The 21,217-nt window shown below is 55.1% G+C and overlaps 1 long non-coding RNA gene across 1 annotated transcript in view; it reads right to left on the bottom strand.

The window, feature by feature from the left end:
- The window catches only part of LOC125167238 (uncharacterized), a 49,287-nt gene extending 35,056 nt beyond the window's left edge, over nt 1–14,231 (bottom strand). Inside the window, exons 1-2 of the long non-coding RNA XR_007152715.1 lie at nt 13,898–14,231; nt 13,294–13,629 (exon numbers count right to left, since the gene is read on the bottom strand). This is a non-coding gene — a long non-coding RNA (uncharacterized LOC125167238). The remainder of the gene's footprint in view (nt 1–13,293; nt 13,630–13,897) is intronic.
- Nucleotides 14,232–21,217: the final 6,986 nt, after the last annotated feature.

Here is a 21,217-nt window from a genome sequence, read left to right as displayed (position 1 = left end):
ACAAATCTCTCATCGCTTATCAAATGCATGTGTTGATCTGTTTTTGTGCCCTTCTAAGCTCCAGGAGGACAGAGACCCAAGAGGTCCTGTTGGCACGGAGCAGGTGCTCGATGAAGCTTCTAGATGGATGAGAGGGCGATTACAAGCTGGCCGGGGGTGTCTGATTCTTGCCACCCCACACGCGCCAGCAGCAGCCTGGGCGGGGAGGGCGTGGGAAGAAGCCTCCTCTCTCAAGCTTTCAGGGAAAAATGAAGTGAGGGGTTCCAGAGACAAGCCAGAAGCCAGACGGGGTGACTGCTCGAAAGCTGAGGGCGGGGCAGCCTCTGCTGAAGTCCCTTCTCATAAGGAGTGTCCACCCCCAGGGAAGGGCCAGGAGAGAAAAGAGGCCCAGGGGCAGCGGGGATGCTCTGTGCCCAGTGTGGGTACCCGCCCAAGGGACACAGACAAGAGCCTGGAGTTCACAGTCCAGGAGAGGTGAGTGGCCTGCAACACGGGGAATGAAGAACTAGGTAGTGCAGGGGGAGGACTGACAAGGAGGGGGAGGTAGACAGGGGAGGAGGAAGAGAGAGAGACAGAGACAGAGAGAGACAGAGAGAATCCCAGGCAGGCTCCACAGGGTCAGGGTACAGCCTGACTTGGGGCTTGATCTCAGGAACCGCGAGATCATGACCTGAGCTGAAATCAGGAGTCAGACGCAGGGGGGAGGCGAGGCGAGGGAGACCTCAGCAGGGTCTGTACCTGCACCTCGTTGAACCACAGGAGCAGACGCTCTTACACAGCTCTGCTTGCTTCTTCAGGGGGGATGCCTGACAGGCGAACGGGAAAGCTGTGGGGGCTTCCTACAGGACAAGGTGGTCACTGTTTATAAATGTCTGAGGGTGACAGGATGTGCTCTGTCCGCCGGGGTCACACTCTACTGCCCATCGTCTACCCTGTGCTACCCTGCCTTAGCACGCGCTGCAAATACCCCAACACTCCCCCCCCCCCCCATCAAAAGACAGAATCCAAATGCCTCCAACGTGGGAACCTCAGGAACTTGCTTCTAAGGAGCAGGGTATATGCCAGAAGTGACACTGTGTGGTTTCTGAGCCAGGGCCACACGAGGAGGTACAGACAGACCCCCGTCCCCCCCAGCCGGCTCTTTCCTGGAACTCACACTGAGGCCTGTGTCACGATGTAGGAATCCGGGCTCGCTGGGCCAGCCGTGCTGGAAAGACCACACAGAGATCCGAGGAGCCTCCCCATGTCCCAGGCTGTTTGCGTCTTCCCAGCCTGGGCGCCAGACGTGTGAGCGAGGAAGCCTTCGAGAGGATTCCAGCCCCAGCCACCGTCTGAATGCAATCTCACGGGAGGCCTCCAGCCAGAACCACCGACCTGAGCCCAGGCAGCCCTGGACTCGTGAGCAAAGTAAAGAAGGCTCATGTTTGAAGCCGCGATCTGGAAGCATTTCGCGGGCAGCAAGCAATGCTCTCTAAACCTTGGTTTCCTTGTCTGTAAAAGGAACTACTTTATCAAGCCGTTGCTCCGATTAAATGAAACGGTCCCCGCAAAGTCCTTACTTAGCACAGGGTCTCCGCCCAGAGGAAGCCCCGAGGATACAAACGCTCTGATTATCACTCACTGTTACCATCGTGGCCACTGCACGGACCAGAAACAAGGGCTCGGAAAGACCAACGCCAATTGTCCAGGAATCCCACGGGGCGTTAGATGCTCCACAGTCCGACCCTGAGAACAGCCTCAGATACAACGTGCGCGCTCCCGGCAGCGGCCGTGACCGTGATCACAATCTCGCCGAAGAGCTGTCATTCCTATCTGGGAGGTGCTAGGTCCACGACCAGAAAAACAAGAGGGACTGAGGTCAGACGCCCAACACGTCTTCGTCTTTCTTCCTCAGCCCCTGCCTGCCTGGTTCCCACACGCTTGGCACCCGCTAAGGCTCCAGTCCCCCTCGCATCGACAGTAAATAAGGTAGCGGCATCTATGAAATGTGCCAGCAGGCGGGTCCCTTCCTTCCCAAGCTGCAGTAACGTGCAGGCCTCCCAAGATTATTCGCCTAACGCGTGTGTTTACTAAGCGTGGGGGTGATAACCTGGGAAGGTCTGCAAACAATCCGTCCACAGTCGGCAGGGCCGTGACAGACGCATTTTATGAACGGGCACCGCACGTATATTTCTACCTAATAAAGCCTTGAAGGTTTTACTGTTTCGGAGTCAGCCGGCAGCTTCTCTGGCACCTGGGAGAAGCTACTTGATAAGGCGAGAAGCAGCCAGAAGAGCCGGGGAGCTCCCGAGGCTCGGCTGGGCTGGCGTCGGACAAGTCCCTTCCCACCCTGCACCCCTCGCTCAGCCACCAAGAGGTCTGCAGCGGTTCCTGGTGCTGAGCCAACTCTGCGCCCGGCGCTGGGGGGAGGGGAGGGCAGGGGAGCACACAGCTTCGAGGAGACAGACACGGACAGTGATGCCACAGGGCACTCTGTGCCACACCCAGGTACGTCGAGGAGCTTTGAGCCAGGGTGACCGGCTTTCCCGGGACATTTGATGGGGCTTTTTGTGATACTCAGAGCTCCAGGGACCTCATCCTCCTTTGCTTCCATGACCAGATCCTGAGAACTGTTAGGATTTGCTCCATTTTTTTTTTTTTTTTTTGAGAGAGACAGAGCACAAACGGGAGTGGCAGAGAGAGAGAGGGAGACACAGAATCCGAAGCAGGCTCCAGGCTCTGAGCAGTCAGCACACAGCCCAACGCAGGGCTCGAACCCATGGACTGCGAGATCATGACCTGACCTGAAGTCAGACACTTAACCGACTGAGCCACCCAGGTACCCCCCCCACCCCAATATATTTTTTCTAAGTTTTTAAATGTTTATTTATTTGTGTATGTGTGTCTGTGAGAGAGAGAGAGGGGAACAGAGAGAGAGGGGGCAGGTGAGACACAGAATCTGAAGCAGGCTCCAGGCTCTGAGCTGTCTGCACAGACCCCAGCATGGGGCTCAAACTCACGAACTTCGAGATCAAGACCCAAGCGGAAGCTGGATGCTCAACCGACTGAGCCACCCAGGTGTCCCAGTATTTTTTCACGTTTACTTATTTGTTTCGAGAAAGTGAGCGTGCGTGAGCAGGGGAGGGGCAGAGAAAGAGGGAGAGACAGAGAGAATCCCAAGCAGGCTCCGCACTGCCCGCACGTGGCCCGATGCGGGGCTCGAACCCATGAACCGTGAGATCATGACCTGAGCCGAAATAAAGAGTCAGACGCTTAACTGACTGAGCCCCCCAGGCGCCCCGATTCGCTCCGGTTTTGCTCTCTTCCTGCATTAAGCATCCACACCAGCCTCAGAAACGAAAGAAGTGGAGAAACGGCCAGAGATACAGATGTCACGCCCAGCCCCCTCCAACTCTGACTGCCCAGGACCTTGGCTCTCGCCCTGGCTTCCCAGACAAAAGGCACAGGAACAAGGAGAAAGCCACGTCCTCCGTGCCCGGTTGGTGGCAAGGCAGCGTGAGTACAAACTGTCCGTGGCCACGTGGATGCCTGCCAACACTGGGCGCTGGCCAGCCTCAGAGATCATGGCTGACTCCAGAATGATCTGATGTCCCGCTGGGCTACAAGCCCACTGTGCAACCTTGGGCCAGCAGCCTCTGGTCTCTGGACCTCGGTGTGCTGACCTATAAATAGGGCCAACGGGGGGGTGGAGTTGCATTCCTTCCTGGGCCCACGTTCCGGGGCACTGAACTCTCTAGCACACGGCAGCTCTTCAAACTGCCCGGGATGCTTTGCCCTTGACATGATTTGGCAGTCGGCCTGTCCCAAGGAAGGCCCTTTGGCAGGGCCAGACTCCCCAGAAACAGCTAAAAATTTACCCACTGGCCTGTGGAACACGCTTGCTCTCTCTCTCCCTCTCTCTCTCTTCCCCTTAGCAATGAGACGGTGGAGGTGAAGACGGGTGAGGTAAGCCTAGGGACCCCTGGAACCTTCTTCCCCGTGTCCCCTCTGCCCCGCCGGGTCTGCGCCCATCACCACCCTGCTGAGCACGAGGACTTCACAGCAAATGGTCGCAGCACCCAGCGCCACACGCTTAAGTTCCTGACACTGACTCCCTTTCCCGCCCATCGAGCCCGTCGCTGGGGGAAGCTCCGGGAAGCTGGCCGGCGAATGTCTGCCCTGGATCCTCTCAGCTGTGGATGTAGGTCCGGGAGCATTGTTTTTAGGCCAGGAGCAGCCTGAACGCTTCTGCAGAGGCGCAGGGAGACCCATGGCCCGGTGAATCAGGCTGGGACACTGCCCGCTCCGTTTCCTGTTGGCCAGAGTCCACGATGGCCGGGCAGAGAGTGCCTGAGCCAGCGGCTCCCTCACCTTCCCTCCGAGCCCCAGCAGGGTCGCTGAAGCTGGGGTCTGGGCAGCAGGGGCCTGGAGAATCGCTCAGTAAATACAGACCAGTGGACACAGTGCAGTCGAGAAAATGGCCTGGAGGTCACAGCCCAGACAGTCACGCTTACATCCACGCAGCACGTCTTCCCGAACATTTCACGTGTCTTCACTATGATGTGCAAGTTACGGAGGGAGCGTGAAACGGGACCACCAGCTGGCTTTTTAGAACCCATACCCTCACTCAAACACCTCCCGTGGCTCCCCATCACTTAGGAGACCCGGAACACTCCTTATCCTGGCGTTTCAGACCCGCGCCCACCAGGCCGGGACTGATACACCTGCTTCCGCGGCCCGACGCTACAGCCCTCCGCCACCCCCGGTTCACCCACCCCCAGCGGTCCAGCATCTGCAACGTCTGCTCGTGCTTCCCCTCCCCGAATGCCCTTCCGCCTCGCCGCGGCTTGGCGAATTGCCACTCATCTCTCAAGGCTGACGTCAGATGCCCACAACCTCCTCCGTCCAAACCCGTCTTTCCCACCTCTGCTCAGGCGCGCCGACCACTCTAACGAGCTACAGGTGGTTACGCGACACGGTTCCCGACGGTCTCGGGGTCAGCTGAAGGCAAGGAACACCTTGTGTACCGTCATCCTCCCGCCTGCGGGGCCTCTCCGTAAAGGCCTGGTCAGCGTACCCAGAGCGGGAATCTGCAAGAGGACCAAAGCTGCGCGTGAAAACTCCCCCTCGTAGAAGATTCGAGAAGCGTCGACCGTGGGCAAGCAGGGCCCGGAAGGGTCCGAAGTTTTCATGGCCTTCTCCGCGTTGACGCACTGCTGGGTAGGCTGTAGGCTTCAAGAGGACCCAAACTAGTGCCTCGTACTGACCACATAATCCCGCCTGCAAGACTCCTTGCATCTCGTGTGTCTCCACCCAGTTAGGCACTCAGCTTGCCTCGAAGGCAAATATTACAAGACGGTCCATCTCTCCCTCCTCCTCACTATGCCATCGATATTTCTGGGTCCGGTTTGCTGTGCTTCCCCCGGGCCCCAGGAGAGCCACTCTTCACACACAGCCCATGGCTCGTCTTCTCTGGTGGGAGAAGATAAAGGCCAGAGGAATACTGTCTAGGCCTCACTGTTCCATCCGTAGGAAGGCCAGAGCAGGAGTCAGAGAGGAAACCAAGCCAGCTCTGCTCCTCTAGAACTCTCGTCTCTCTGGAGCATCACAGGGCCTAGAATGGAGCCTGGAGGTAGCTCTAGGTGTTCTGGGAGTGTTTGTGGAAGGAAGGGGAAGAGGGATGGCAGGACCGTTGGGATCGGTGGCCGCTGAGGGAACTTTCCAGCCCGAGGTGGGGGAGGAGGGAAATCTAGCCTATTTCTAGAAACTTCGTTGGAAGGAGATTTCTAGACCCACTTTGATAACCCCGTCTGCTGATGAGTCACCCTAAAATACGGTGCCCAGTTAAAGGGCTGCTCCTAAAATGACTTGTACTCTGGGGGAAGGCCTTTGAGATCTGTCCCAGTGAGCTTAAGCGTATCCATCTCATGGGTTTACACAGTAGTGCTGGGGCAGAAAATGGCAGCTCCTCAGGGCTATTCCCCACCCTCCGAGCACCCTGCCTCGTCAGTCCCCGGCCCCTGAGGGCTCTCGCAGAGTGAGCTGTGTGGTTTTAGGAACGACACAGAAACCAGTGTGGCTAGCAGGGCAGAAGCGAAGGCCAGGAGGCAGGAGAGGCAGTCAGACCCAGGGCCAGCTGGTGGCAGGGCCCGGGACCTTCCCAAAGTCACTGGCCACCGCCCTCGGGGACACAGCAAGTAATGGAGAGCTCTGAACAGAAGGCAGTCATGAGCCTGGGGCCCCGCTGGAAAACAAACTGTGGAGGGCAGAGGGGAAGCAGAAAGGGTGGTGAGGAGACAGGACTGTGGCCTGGGTGAAGCTGAGGAGAGTGGCCAGCACGGGAGGGGGCGCCACAGTCTGAGGACTTTGCAGCAGGAAAGGCCATTAGTGATCAGCCAGCCGTGACAACCAGCGGGTCTAGAATTTCGCTGTGGCTGAGACAAGAATTACTTGGAGGGTGTTAAAAACACAGATTCTGGTTCTGATTCAACAGGTCTGCAACAGGGCTGGGGTATCCGTACTTTAGTAAGCTCCCGGGGGTGTGAATGGAGGTGGTCCCCCAAACCCACTGGGGAAAAAACCCTGCATGGCCCCGTCCTCGCACGGACAGCCCGGGAAGCCAAGGGAGGAACACAGCGGGGCAGAGGCTCGTCCCCAGGCGCCCAGGTGAGACAGACAGAAGGCGGCCCCAATGGACAGGCCCCTGACTACCCCCCAGGGAGAGCCTGTATTCTGCTGCCATAGCCAAGTCTCCCAGATTTTGAATGGACTGCTGAAGAGCGGGGGGTGGGGAGGATGGGGTGCCATCCCAGGGCTCGGGCAGAACCAGAGGCGGGCCTGCCGATGGGAGGAGACGGTGCCAGGCCCGGGCAGAGGGACAGCACAGCTCTCAAACTCCACAGCCATGTTGTGGGGAGGGCCTGAGGACAACCGGCCCTTGGGTAGAAGCAGCATCAGCATCTACAGGGAATTTCGGGACCGAGGCGACACTGATCTTGTCAATAACACCCACCGAGGAGAGTCTCAACGTTTCCTTTTAGAAATCAAGTGTGCTGTTCCACTCCTGCCTTCTGGGTGGAGAATCCAGGGTCCCGACTTCCATTTCTGCCATTAGATTTTCACGTCGCAAAGCCAGGCTTACTTTTTTTAGAAGTTATTCAATAAAGCCCTCTCAGCACGTTAACGGCACTGTGTGCGTTCATAAATCATTTTCAGCGTGTGCGTTAGGCTCCCAAGACACATTCATTCTATTTAAAAATAAGAGACTTGTCAATGCTGATGATTAAAAAGAAGATGATGGTCGTTATCATCCACTTTCTGAATTAACAGCAATAGAGGATCCTCCGGCGGTCACGTCAAGGCCGCTATGAACTGAAACAATGTAACCTGTGGCAGAATGAAGCGGCGTGTTGGTCAGGATCTACGTTAGCAGAGAGAGGCTGAAAACCTGGGGTGACCGAAAAACCACAAGGCCCTAGACATTTATTTGCTTTTCTGCTGCAGAATACTGAGAGCGGCATATATCAGCTCATCACAGATCATTAAGAAACTGAGCCAACTGGGAAGCCTGCGACCCTCTAAACACCACCACTGACCCTGTGATTCAAATTTCGGTAACAATCACAGAAGCACGTAGCCTGGCAAATTACCAACACCCACCGCTCTGTGCCCACCAGGAGGGTTTGTGAAGGTATAGGCTCTACCCCTGCGTAAAGGTGCCCCTGCCATCTGTGCTCGTCCTAAGCCACAGACAGACAGCAGGAAAACATCTGAAGTTCTTTAGTGAATTTATTCTAGGATCCTTGGTGCTGTAGACGGACATTCCATCATTTCCACGACCACGTCCTAAATTCTGTTCCTCGTAATCACAGAGCAAAAGTCACAGACCTCAGGGGCGCCTGGGTGCCTCAGTCGGTTAAGCACCCGACTCGTGACTTCGGCTCAGGTCACGATTTCACAGTTCGGGAGTTCGAGCCCCGCATCTGGCTCTGTGCGGGCAGCACGGAGCCTGCTTGGGATTCTGTCTCCCTCTCTCTCTCTGCCCTCCCTCGCTTGCTCTCTCTCTGTCTCTCTCTCTCAAAAAATTAAATACAAATAAACTTAAAAAAATTTTTTTTAATAAAAAAGAAAAAAACAAGTAAGTCACAGACTTCTGTGCCCTCCTGCCTTATCCCCCGATGCCTCTGCATGGCTGCTTTTGTGTTTTCTGCCATTTAATAGCTGTACGTACTAGAAATCTGGCCCAGAGCTGAAAACCCTGGGCATCTGTTCTCTCAAGGTTTGGGGGCAAGAGGTACCGACTCTATGGGTCTCATGGGGGCCATGCAATGCTATTTCTAAATCACCGAATCAAAAAATTGTGCTGGCTGCAGAGAGGTTTTGGTATCTTACAGATGACAGGTGAATCACAGTGGAGTTTTGCAACACATTGGGTCTCCTTTTTCTCGTTAATCACTTCTCACGAAACTTGAAGCTCTTGGCAGATAAGCAGTTTAGCAATCCAGGGGAGGTAGAGGGAGGGTCCTGTTTGTTGAGAGGTCACTCGCATGACACAGGCAAGGCCGGCATCAGGGCTGGAAGGATTTTAAGCTGCGGTGGAAAAAAAGTAGCCTGGGTGTGGTTACTAGAATGTGAAGCCAGGTGACTTCAGTGACTCCCTTGCTGTCCGTACATCCGTGTGTCTGGAACCTCCCATCCTGGGTACGGATGACACTCATCCAGATCCGCTGGCCTATCAGCAAAGAACAGCAGCGGCTCTAGGAATGTGCGTCGACTTCCGCCAGCCGCTCGAAAAGCCTGTTATGATGGCATCTCTATTCAGTGGCTCGAAAAGTTCTTCAAAACCTGCATTTCCCCCAACTTCCTGGAAGTTCTTAAAAGCTGCAGGTGAACCCTGAAATTCTGGTATCCGTTCCTCCTATTTCCTTCTGGCTTGTTCTTTCGGGAGGATTAACCCGTGTGGCAACTTGGAGAAGCAGTCACACTCCTGTGGAAAGCTTGTTACATAACTTTGATTCTGAAGCCCTTTTAAGGGGTGCAGGCTAGCAACGCCTTCCGAAATGTCCCACGTGCCAGCTTGTGATCACTTCCCCCAGAACCCCAGGGTGACACGGGATCTCAAGGGGTTATTTTAGCCTCCCCTGGAGGACTACCAATACTAACCCTTTTTGGGTGGCACTTGGCTTGTATCTGAATATCTTCGGAACCTAATACATCAGGCACAGAGGGACGAGAAATCCAACGTCCTAACAAAAATGGCGGTGAATTCAGAAATCTCTGCAGGAAAATCACCCCTCACCCCCCCGCCCAGGTCACCCACGTCAAACCGCCTAGACGCTTTCTCGGTGCCATGGTGTTAGTTAGAAATTTGGAATGAAGGACCCAATTTGGTTGCCAGGCACACTGCAGGGACAGCGGAAACGAGGTGTGGCACAGGTGACTTATTTTGAAATCCTCCCTGGTTCTGCCATTCACTAACTGCGCGGGTCTGAGTGACACGTTCCAGGTGATGCTCTCTCGAGCCCCGGGTTCCTCATCTGGAACGGGAGGTTGGTGGCGTCTACAGAAGACAACGTGTTTAAGGACTGCTGGATCCCTTCCCCACCGTCTCCTGTCTCCTCCCGTACCCTCTGTATCTGCTGGTCACTGCGGCTTTGTCCGGAAAGCCGACCTGAGACAGCAGTGACTTCCAGGGTTGCAAGGAAACCCTCGCAGAGAACCCGGGAAAAATACCACTGCCAAATCCACGAACTTCTCACCACTTTTTCAGCTTCAGCTGAGTTCAAGGCTCTAATTAAAGCACTTTCCATTTTCAAAACAACTGCAAACTGTAATTACACACTTCCCCTCCCTACCTTCCAGGAACGGCCTGAGACGGAGGCAGAAGCTCCGAGTCCCCAGGACTTCAACTTACACAGACAAAACGACATATTCTTCCTCCCCCAACGACCCAGAGTATACAAAGGCTCCCACGCCTCCTGCCACATGGACCCTGGAGAGGGTCACGGCTCACTCTAGGCTTTTCAGATGTGCACCAAGACGCTACCCTGCAAGGAACCCCGATCGGAGAGTTGGCATAATTGCCTTTAGGATGAAAGTCCCATCATCACACATTCAGAGCAGGGTCCCCACTAAGGGTAATAAACGGCATGTTTTATAATGACCGGTTCTCCTTACTGTTTATATGGATGTCTAATTGAAGATGTTACGTAACCTTAAAGTACGGAGCATTCCGGAGCTATTAATAACCGGCTGCATCCCAATCTGAGGACTCTTCAAGCTTAGAGTAGGAGAGATCACCTCCTACTAACACACACACACACACACACACACACACACGAACGGAAACATACATACTCGCTGCAGGTGCCTGAACTGAGGCCTAGAGAACAGGAAGGATATGTCCAAAGTCACAGAGCCAATGAACAACAGAGTCAAGAACAAATCCCATGTTTCCTTGACTCTGGGGATGTTCCTTTCATCTGTGCCTCCCATAGATACCTCTGTCCATCCCTAATGTTGTAGAAAATCTCTGGCACTTGAACTGAGTTCTCAGAATGCTGGGCATGTCAGCTCCGAGCAAGACTTCAGGGTGTAGATCCCGGTTCAGAGGCGGGATACCAACAAGGGAGAGCCTCGTTGTTATTATGCATTTGGGACACACGCCTGTCCCGTCATCCCAAAAGAAATCGAAGGCACCCAAAGCATATCTATCTGCACACGAGGCCACTAGATGTATGGTGTGCATGAGCTCCGTTTTAGAGCTCTTCCAAAAAGAGGTAGGTTCGAGACAAACCCAAAACTGAAAAGGGAGAATTTATTCCTCATTGTACGTTTTCATGCTAGAGATGGGGGGCAAAAGAAAACAGGAAAGAACCGACAAATTATAAACTAAATTATCAGGAACGGGAGTACTGTTTTACTGTGAGTCCCGTGGTTTCAGATTTCACAGTGTAAAAACTGTTCTTTCGTAATTACATTGGCATTTTCAAAAGTAACTCAAGGAAGACTGTTTCTCTGCATTCATTTTTATTCAAAGCCTGACCAGTTAGCCATGAGGAGCCAAAGCACACAATGCTGGGACTGATACGCCCACAAGAGATGCTTTATTAGCTGCTCGCAGGCCCTATGAGCTATGAGCATGTCGCAATGAAAGCTTTGCTCTGGTTTTATGAATTTCAAAGTCCCGAAACCCGGGAGCTTAGTTTCTGGGGAAAAGGTGAGACACATGCCCATTTCACTGGGGAGTCAGTAACACTTTAAAGGACCGTTAATCCACCTCTTTAAAAGACCTATGACAACCCCATTAAGGGCCCATAGGTCAAGTTGACGGATTTAGCTACAACAGGCAAAGAATAAGTCAGGGTCTCAACATCCCTGTGACCCACCTTCTTTTGTCACAGTCCCTCTAGGTCCCTGCTTAGGGATAGACTGCACCCATCACTAATATAACCGGCAAACAATGGAGGGGGAGGGAATCTAAACATCACTTTATTTACATGACTAATTGTTTAAGCTAAGAAAGCTTTAGCTATGCAACTATGATGCATTCTTTCTGGAGGGCAGGCTCACCAGCTTGCCACTTTCTGGCCGGCTGGACATCTAATTGACGCACTGTATTTCATCAGTTCGTAGGGGCCAATGTCATTTCTCCCAACGAAAAGCCTAACCTCTCCCATAACAGCCGCCATGCTTTAGACCAGTAAATAATCCACCAAAGCACCGCTCAACCTTCCCTTCTTTCGGGTGGAACCCGAGTCTTGTGGGTCCCCACTTCAACCCCTGCTTAGGGATAGACTGCACCCATCACTAATATAACCGTGTCCTCTTCCTGGAGATCAACAGCCTATTCAGTGCAGAACTATCAGTCCAAATGCATGTGGCTGATGAGCTCACACACCCTGGCTCAGGCCAGTAACCCGCTCTCCTCCCGCTCACAGAATTGTTTGGTTGGAAAGGAACGGAGAGGTCGTCCAGTCGGACTCTGGGAATCGGGAAACTGAGGTTCCCCGCTGCTAAGGGCTTTCCCTGCCCTGACACGAACGCTGTCCATGTCATGACAACCAAGCCTAACGCCTGGACACTCAATCGATTAACTAAGCCGCTCAGACCAGCACCAAAGGATTCCATGTGGCTTCCTCCTCCAGGATCGACCTAAGTGCACTTAAGCAAATAGTGAAAAGCTGCAAGCCTGAGAACTGGGGACAAGAAGAGAGAGCCCCATGTCTACTGTAACCCCCCCCCCCCATCCCCTTTTCTCCTAGGCTAGAAAGTGCGAAGTTCTGCTGAAAGGGAGGGTTGGCAAGCATGAGCCAGGATAACATTTCTGACAGGGTCAGTTCCTGAACGGTGGCCATCTGGGATCAGCCCCAGCGCCTGTTAAATAACCATCTCCAAGACTTACACAACCAGGGGCGGGGAGCCTTGATCAGCCTTCACCCCACAGAAGGGTTTAGGTCACGGCTTCTGGGGCTGAGCATGTGCAGGCAGGCACAGCCTGAAAGGGGCTCAGGAGAGGAACCAAATACTGCCCTTGGCATCCTTGAAGAGGCCTGGGAGACACAAGACTGCAGAAAAGACAGCACCCCGGGGAACATTTTTATCCTCCCCCCCTTTTAACTAAAGGAAGTAACCTTCAGCTTGCAATTCACATTAGGGGCTAGCAGCCACGTGAGGGAGGAATGGACAAAAATGACATGCTACCGGCAATGTATTTCACCAGAGCAGATACTGGCACAAGTATTGCCACACACATGCAAATGATTCCAGAAAGAGGCAGGTAGCAGAACTGGGACAAGAGTGTGTTTGCTACGAAACGGATCAGCTTGGTGGAGAAGCCGGTTTCCAATCCTGGTCTCTCACATGCTGGCCCTGTGACCTTGATTAAGTCATTCAACCTCTCTGGGCCTCAGTTTCCAAATCTGAGCCATGGAAGAAGGGGAACCGACTTACCCAGATCGGCTTGGACACCCATTACGTAGTCGCTATATAGGAGTCGTCTCCCTCCACCGATGAGTCTCCCCCCACCACCGATGAGTCTGAACCAAGATGCATATATCCCTATCTGGACCAAACAGGTCTCCCGCCTGCGTGACAAGCCCGCATCTGCCTCCCCGATGGCAGAGGAAAGCCCGGCGTCTCGAAGGCGCCAGGGCTGTTCAGCCTCCCGGGCAAGGTTTGAGGGTGGAGGAAATGGAAGGGTTCCATCGGAAGCCCCGCTGGCTTCCAGGCTATCGGTGGGGGCCGGGAAGGGGGCTCAGAGGCGGCCTCCCGGCCGGAAAGGGCTTTGTTCCCGAGGCGGAGGGCCTGGCTTACCGAGCAGCGCATCCGGAGGCGGGCGGGGGGCGCGCGGGGCACGCAGCAGAGCCACAGCCCGGCCCGGGCCCGAGGCGCCGGAGCCGAAGGAAGGCGAAGAGGAGGAGGAGGAGGAAGAGGAGATGAAGGAGGAGGCTGCCGCGGGCTCCTGCCTCATTCTCCCGGGCAGCGCTGACCCGCTGGCCGCCGCCGGCTGGGGCTGGCCGCCGGGCGCCGGACCCCGCGCGCGCCGCTCATGTCCCCGTCCGCCGCTGGCGAGGTGTGCGCGCAGCCGGGTCGTCTCCGGGCGGCGCCCCGGGGCTCCTCATGCCCCGCGCAGGGGCTCGGCGGGAGGATCTCGGGGAGGCAGCGCGAGGGGAAAGAGAGAAAGAGAGCGTGAGAGCGCGCAGAGCTGCACCCCGCCGGGGCCGGCGCCCCCGGCAGGACCGCGCCGCCCCACCCACCGTGCCGCTGCGCCCTGCGCTGTGCGCCCGGCGGGGCGCCGAGCCCCAGAAACTTTAGCACATGGCCGGGCCGCGGCCGCGGTGGCGGGAGCTGCCGGGCTCCGCGCGCGCCCACCCCCACTCCCTCCCCGCCCCAGCCCCGGCCTCCGAACCCAGCTTACCGGCGGCGACGGTGACCGCGGCGGTGGGGCGCCCACCCGGCCGCGCGCAGAACGGTGCGCACCGCCTGGGAAGGAGGAGGGGGCCGGCGGCGTCGGGGTCCCTGCGAGGGAGGGGCACCTGGGCGGTGGCGATCCGCGCCGGTTAAGGCATCCTGGGAGGGGGGCCGCGGGCGAGTCGGGGTCTGCGGCCGGGATGCGGGAGGGTCCGTGCGTCCCCGCCCGCGCCCCGCGGCGCGGCTGCTGACGGCGCGCGCGGGCTTCCCCGGCCGCGGGTCTGCGGAGCCAGCCCCGTTACCTAGCGACTCGCTCCGGGGAGCCCAAGCTGACGCGCGCCACGAACGGGGCTGCGGCAGCCGAAGGGAAGGGAGGGGAGGGGGAGCGTAGGGGCGGGGAGGGCGGGCGGCTGCGGCCGGAGCTCCTCCCTCCCACCGCCTCCCCCTCCGCGCTGGAGAGGGGGCCCCGGGGAAGACGTGGCCTCAGCCTGGCCGGGGCCGGTGGGGGCCGGTGGGGGCCGGCGCCGGGCGGGAAGCGGATGGGGGAGGCACGGAGATGTTCCTTCCCCCTCACTGGGGACGCAGCAGCAGGTGGCGGCGGCGTGGCCGGCTGAGGCCCGGCGCCCACAGGCTCGCCGAGATGGGCCTGGCCCGGGCGGGAGCGCGGCGAGTGTGGCTGTGGGCGCGTGGGTGTGTGTGACACGCTCCCACCCACGTGGCGTACATGGGACCTGAGGACGCGAGTGAAGGAGGAGCCTCCTCCTTCCTTGGTCTCCCTCCCTCCTTCCTGGACATTCTGCTCCCTGCGATGACTGTCTTTCATCATGGAAGTACAGGTCGCTCTGCTCCCTGCTCTGAGCTCTTCCTACCTTCGGAGAACAGGAGGTCGCGGGCAGCTGCGTGGTGATCAAACCTCCCCGCCCCCCCCCCCCCCCCCGGCCCCACCTCATCTCCCCTGTCTCCTTGCCCGCCTCGTCGGGGGACTTTCCTGTTTCTGCATTGGGGGCCTCTTAGACTGGGGTTCACATTCAGGCCCTTTCAGTTGTATGATGCTCCTTAAGTTATTTAACATCTTCACTAAAACGAAGTGCTTGTCCCCCAAAGTCCCAGCTAAGTACTAGCATCTAAGGTGTTCCGTGAATGTGCTCGGCATGTGTTTGCTGGAAGGTTTGCGGCCTGTCTCTTGAGCCTGCGGGACCTCCCCAAAATACACCCCAGCACCCAGGAAACGGTGCTATGACATACGAAACATATGCTAGCAGCAGGAACCCCTGCTTTTACAGATGAGAGAGGTAACTTGCCCAAATCCACTGGGTGCTTCAAAGCAGAGCTGGGCCCGGAACACAGGCTTCCTGGTTCCCAGGAACTCAATACCCCACCACCGCCCCCTCTTTAACACCTGAGAATAGCAACCACCTGCCAGGTCACCCACAGGACCAAGGTCATGGCCCTTTCCCTCGCTGCTCTCCTCTCTTCCTGTCTGGGAAGGCTGTGGGGAGAAACAAGCAGAGGATGGGCCCTGCAGTGGACGAGGGGGATCCTACCTACCCTAGAACAATCATTACCTCCCGCTGTGGGTCTCCAGGGTGCAGATCCCCTCCCTCAAGGGGCTCCGGGAAATAGCAGGGCCTGAGTTTTGTTGGCCCAGTGACAGGATATGTCCTCCAGCCATCATCATCATCATCATCATCCAGATGCCGTAACTCATATTGAAAAACCCTGCAAACACCACCAAACGGAAACCTGGGTCTTAAGAAACTGAGGTCAAAGGCAGCACTTTTCCGGGAAAACCACTTTGCATCTCAGCCCATGTGCAAGTGTTGAGATGTGACATCTCCTAGTGAAATTGGAGGCAATGCTCTTTAATCCCCTGAGTCCCCAACCAGATTTTATGGTTGACGACAGCCAGCTAGCTGGCCTACAGGAACTCTAGGAGAGCTGTGTCCTGGGGCCACGGCGGCCGCTGGCTCCGCCCTCAGCACAGACTTCCTGAGGTGTAGGGGGAACCGATACCTCATTTGGTCAGAGAACCCAGTGCTAACAGCAAATGAAACCTCAGGGCTCGCTTTCCGCACGCAACTGGTATCTGGGCCCTGCTCTTCCGGGAACCAAGGCAGCCTGTGGAGAAATGTGATTTGATGGGACACTCAACTCATTCACAGGACGCAAAGATTTGAAAAGTGCTAGCTTATGCTGTAGCCAAAGCCAGGGTGTTCCTTTGCCGCATGTGCGTGGGGGTGGGGCAAGGAGGCAGCGGGGAAGGCTTCCCCTACGTTGCCTTGTCATTCGTGAGCATCGAGATCAAGGAGGCCCGTGAGTCCCTAAGGTCGCGTCTTTCCAAGATGTCCACCTGCAATGCGGTGGAGGAACGTGTCCCCAAGTTTGCAAGCGGCATCCACGCTGCTCGGCACTAGGGATGCAAAGATGTATCAGAGAAGCCCTCTGTCTTCCGGGTCCTCCTAGGGACAGTTATGGGGGAGGGGGGAAACCCATGCAGATACTCCAGGTACGAAGTGCTTTGCCTACAAGAGCTCATTTTAACGTCACCAAAGCATGTAACGTAGGTCCGTTATCCCTTCCCCGAGGGAAGATTTAAAGGCTTACTTACGTGGGTTCCCTAAAGTCGCACAGGTGACAAACGATGGACTTGCGAGTTGCAGTCTGGTCTCCCTGACCCCAAAGCCCACGGTCCTAGCCATTACCCTGTTTTGTCTGCCAGGCTAAAGGAAAATGGGGATGATGAAAATATAGAAAGTGCCTACCCGACTCCTGAGGATTACAAATGACACGTGCGTGTCAAGTCCCCAGGAGAACAGATCTCCCATCACACCTAGGGACAATGGGAGTCGTGATCCCTGCCAGCCTCAGCACTTTGCAGTGCCACTGCGAGCGACATAGTCCACCACCAGGGGCGCTGGATGTGAGGCAAGGCTTGGAGACCTGTTAATAGGTGCATGGCACACACGAGAGGCCTGACTAGTTCACCCACACGCAAGTTTTCTCACCCAATTCAGTCATTCTTTTGTGCGTTTGTTCATGTGATGAATGTGAACTGAGCACTTACTATGTGCCCAGCTCTCTGTTGGTTCTAAGCATTGAGCCAGAAACAGGCCCTGGCCCCTGCCCTCATGTTGCTCACGGTCTAAGGCAGGGGGTGGGGAGAGACCAGCCAACAGGATGTGTAGCACGACCCGGGGTCAGTGCTGTGGTGCCTGCGGGCTGCGTGGTGGTGAGAGGGGCCCTTCCCTGGATTTCAGGGATCGGGGAGGACTTCCTGGTGGGGAATTTTCTAAGATGAGTGGGAGTCGAGTGGAAGGGAATGTGTAGGGGGAGGAGAACTGAGGTAGCATGGAATGTTCCATGTACAGGGATTACACTTGGCAGGGGCCTGCAGGTGAATTGTGGGGCACTCCAGACCCTGAAAAATGAGACCCACTGAGCAAAGTCAAACCTAGTTGTAACTCAGAGAACAACTATGGGTAGGCCAGCCGGATAAGCCTTTGATGTGGGGGTGGGGGAAGTGGGGTCTAGGAGGGAGGAAGGAAGGAATTCCTTAGAAATGGTACAGGAAAGTCAGAAGCCAACCTCCTCTTTAAAAACGGGCCTCTCTGGGGCGCCTGGGTGGCTCAGTCGGTTAAGCATCTGACTTCGGCTCAGGTCATGATCTCACAGTTTGTGAGTTCGAGGCCCACATCCAGCTCTGTGCTGATAGCTCAGAACCTGGATCCTGCTTCAAATTCCACGTCTCCCTCTCATCTCTGCCCCTCCCCCTGCTCATACACACACACACACACACACACACACTTTCTCTCAAAAATAAATAAACATCTAAAAAATTTTTTAAAAATAAAAATGGGTATCTCTGGAATGCCTGGGTGGCTCGGTTGGTTGAGTATCAAACTCTTGATTTCCACTCGGGTCATGATCCCAGAGTTGTAGGATTGAGCCCCGAGATTCTCTCCCCCACGCCCCCCCCCCCCGGCTATGCTTCTCTCTCCCAATTGCGAGTGCGCTCTCTCTCTAGAATAAAATTAAAATAATTAAAAATAAATAAATAAAAGTAGGTATCTTTGTCCATCAGTGACTTACTTCCCAGTTGTTTGCAGTGCTTTGCAGTTTTCCAGAACCTTCCACATCCCGTGTCTCACTGGCCTTCATCACGTACAAGGGAGTTTGGTCAAGACAGTCCCTCAGCCTCAAAGCTGATAACTAGCAGACCCCACAACTTGAACTTGGGGTTTCCACGTGGCTGGTCTGGTCCTGATAATCCCTAATAATTTTATAGGACCAAGCATACCCACGTCCCGCAGTCCCTGTCACCTGACTGTGTTAGCATCTCCAGCTTCAAAGGAAGAAAATGCCAGCCCCCTGGTCAGCAAGAGGCCTAGAGGGGTATTTTCTGGGCTCATGCAGAGGGGCTGTGACCTCTGGGCTGAGCGACAGCGTGAACCATCTGCACTCTGCTAACAGGACCGCCTGGGTGAGGGACAGAGCCTTGGTGGGGAGGGGAGGGTGACACAAAGGACAGGTAGAATGCAATGAAGAAGACTCCAGGACCATTTTTGTGGAGGAAAGGAGGCTTTGGGGTCTGAAATCTTCCTTTGCGACACCCATGTTAAGGTGGTTATCAAAATAATTCAGGCGAGCACACTCAGAAGGGGGTGGGAGACTTGGCCAGGACAAGCTGACGACAGACGAGAGAACGCAAGACAAGGAGACAGATAACTCGGAAAGAGGGTGTCGTCAGTTTGCAGAAGCTGAAGCGTTTCCTTAATCGAGACGGTTTCATCAGCCCTTAGGTGTGGGCCCAGAAGGTTGATCTAGGCTGCGGGGGAGCCGGGGGCTTCTTCGGGACAAAAGAGAGTAACGCTTAGGAGAGCAATGATCGGCGAAATCCGGCCCGCTGGCTACTTTGGTCAGCCAATTTCTGCCTGAACACAGCCTGCCCGTTCATTCACGTATTGTCTATGGCGCTTTCCTGCTATAAGGGCAGAGTCGAGTATCTATTACAGAGACTGTATGGCTTACTAAGCCTGAAGTGTTTAGGGTCGGGCCTCGGCAGAACAGTTTGCCAACCCCTGAATTAGAGCAACCCAAATTCCAAACGGGCTGCCTCATTAGGTGGCGAGTTCCCCATCACTTGTAGTCTTCAAGCAGAAGCTGAAGTCCCGCGGGGCGCCTGGGTGGCTGTCGGTTAAGCGTCTGACTTTGGCTCGGGTCGTGATCTCACTCACGGTTTGTGAGTTCGAGCCCCGCGGCGAGCTCTGTGCTGACAGCTCAGAGCCCGGAACCTGCTTGGGATTCTGTGTCTCCCTCTGTCCCTGCCCCTCCCCCTGCTCACACTCTGTCTCTCCCTCCCTCAAAAAATAAACATGTAAAAAAAAAAAAAAAAGCTGAAGTGCTGCTAAGCAGTGATGTTGCAAAGTGCCCAGGTGACCTTTAAAGTCCCTTGGAGACGGTAAGAGTGCGGGAGTTAATGACTCAAATGATTCAATTAATTATTCAAATTTCTGCGTTGCCTGCCCGTCAAGATAGTCCAACTATGGCTAACTAATCCGTCTGCAGAACAGCCTCAGCAGGATCTCAGGTGTGTAGGGTTTTGCCCCCAGAACCTTAAGTCCATCGAAGAGAGCGATAGCTTTCTCAGCCTGTTTAATAGGAGATGGAAAATGTGCAAATTCAGGCAATCCCATATCCAACGAACATCTGCTGGAAATCTCTCTTTTTTTAAAAAAAAGTTTGTTTATTTATTTATTTATTTATTTATTTGGAGAGAGCTCATGAGCGAGAGCAGGGGGAGGGGCAGAAAGAGAGGGAGAGAAAGAGAATCCCAAGCGGTGACAGTGCGCGGAGCAGGATGTGAAGCTCGAACTCACGAACTGCGAGATCATGACCTGAGCCCAAATCAAGAGTCGGATGCTTAACCACCTGAGCCAGCCAGGGGCCCCTGCTGGAATCCTTCTTACACCCAGGCCCCGTCCACCGGGAAAGACGCGCTCGCGTGCAAACTCGCTGATGAATGACCTCGAGGATTGTTTCCAGGCTGCTAGCGTGCCACGAGGCTCACACATGACTGTGTGTTTCAAGGATTCGGTATAAGCTAACTTAGCTTCATTAGGCTTGTGTTGGGGTCTCTGGGGACATCATTCAGCAAACTCAGTGCCAGACCTTGAACTGGGCAGAACACCTGCCCTTGAAGAGCTGGTCGCCTAGGCACCGGCTCGCTTGGCCAGAATGTGATGAGAACTCGGTAGATCCCAAAGGCAGGGAGAGACTTACTCAGCCAGGTGCATTTATCCAGCAAAAGCAACATTGCTGCTCAGCGCCGTTAGCAGAAATTTGCTTTCTTTCCAAGTGAGATTGCAACGAAAAGCAAAATGGTCTCTTTAAAGAAAAAAAGGAAGGTCCGTGGCCATTTCTCCGTCTTTTCTTTTGCCTCAGGCAGGCTGGGTAGGGATGGGTTCGATTTCCCCACCCCAGACCATCTTGCAAGCACCGTCATGGAAACAAAGGAAAATGTTCCCATGCAGTAATCCACGGCGTGCGTGCAGAAGCAAAGACCTTCCGACCAGAAAAGGAGAATGTCCCCTTATGAGTAGCACCAGCAAGACCAAGTTGAGGAAATGCTGTCCCTAGTGTCTGCACGAAGGACTGCGTCCCTGATCCTAGGTGGCCTGGTCCAGTTCACGCCATGGTGAATTCCAGGCACGGATTTTCCTAAAAGCCACCATGGCTTCGGGTTTTTACATTTCGTATTGTTTTTGCTGCTGCTTTTGTTTCCAGGTGACAGATAATCAAGGTATTTGGTTGCAGGCCGCCCTTGGCCGAAATCCCCAGCTGACGGACACCCCTAAGAGCTTCTCTCCCGAGAAGCATTCAGGCCCTGACGCATCCGTTCTCAGACACTTCATCATGCTCAAAACCCATTTCAACCACAGTTTTGCTAGCTCTCCAGCTAGAGGAAGTCTTGATGTCGTCTGTGTTTACACAGAATTTCAGAAGAACGTACAGAATGCCGGGGACCTCCACCTGGCAATGCACGAAGCAGTGCTGTGCCAAACGTTCTAAATGTTCCCTGCCTTCGGGGGCATCCCCGAAGCCGGTTACTGCTAGGCCTTCCCTCCCACTCGTGATGTGCGATACAGACCCTCTAATGTCATGCTTACGCCTCCGTCTAAGACTCTCTTCCAAACCACAGAGCGCCTGACTCTTAAACGTTGGTTTATTTTTGTCATCGCTCTCAGCCATAGCTTGGACGGTGTTTAATTCTTAAACGAGGGTTAATCCTTTGTGTGTGTGTGTGTGTGTGTGTGTGTGTCTGTGTGTG

Source organism: Prionailurus viverrinus, chromosome B3 (assembly GCF_022837055.1).
Source record: "Prionailurus viverrinus isolate Anna chromosome B3, UM_Priviv_1.0, whole genome shotgun sequence".
Classification (NCBI taxonomy): Eukaryota; Metazoa; Chordata; class Mammalia; order Carnivora; family Felidae; genus Prionailurus; species Prionailurus viverrinus.
Note: the sequence above shows the minus strand (reverse complement) of the source record. Positions and strands in the feature narration are given on the sequence as shown.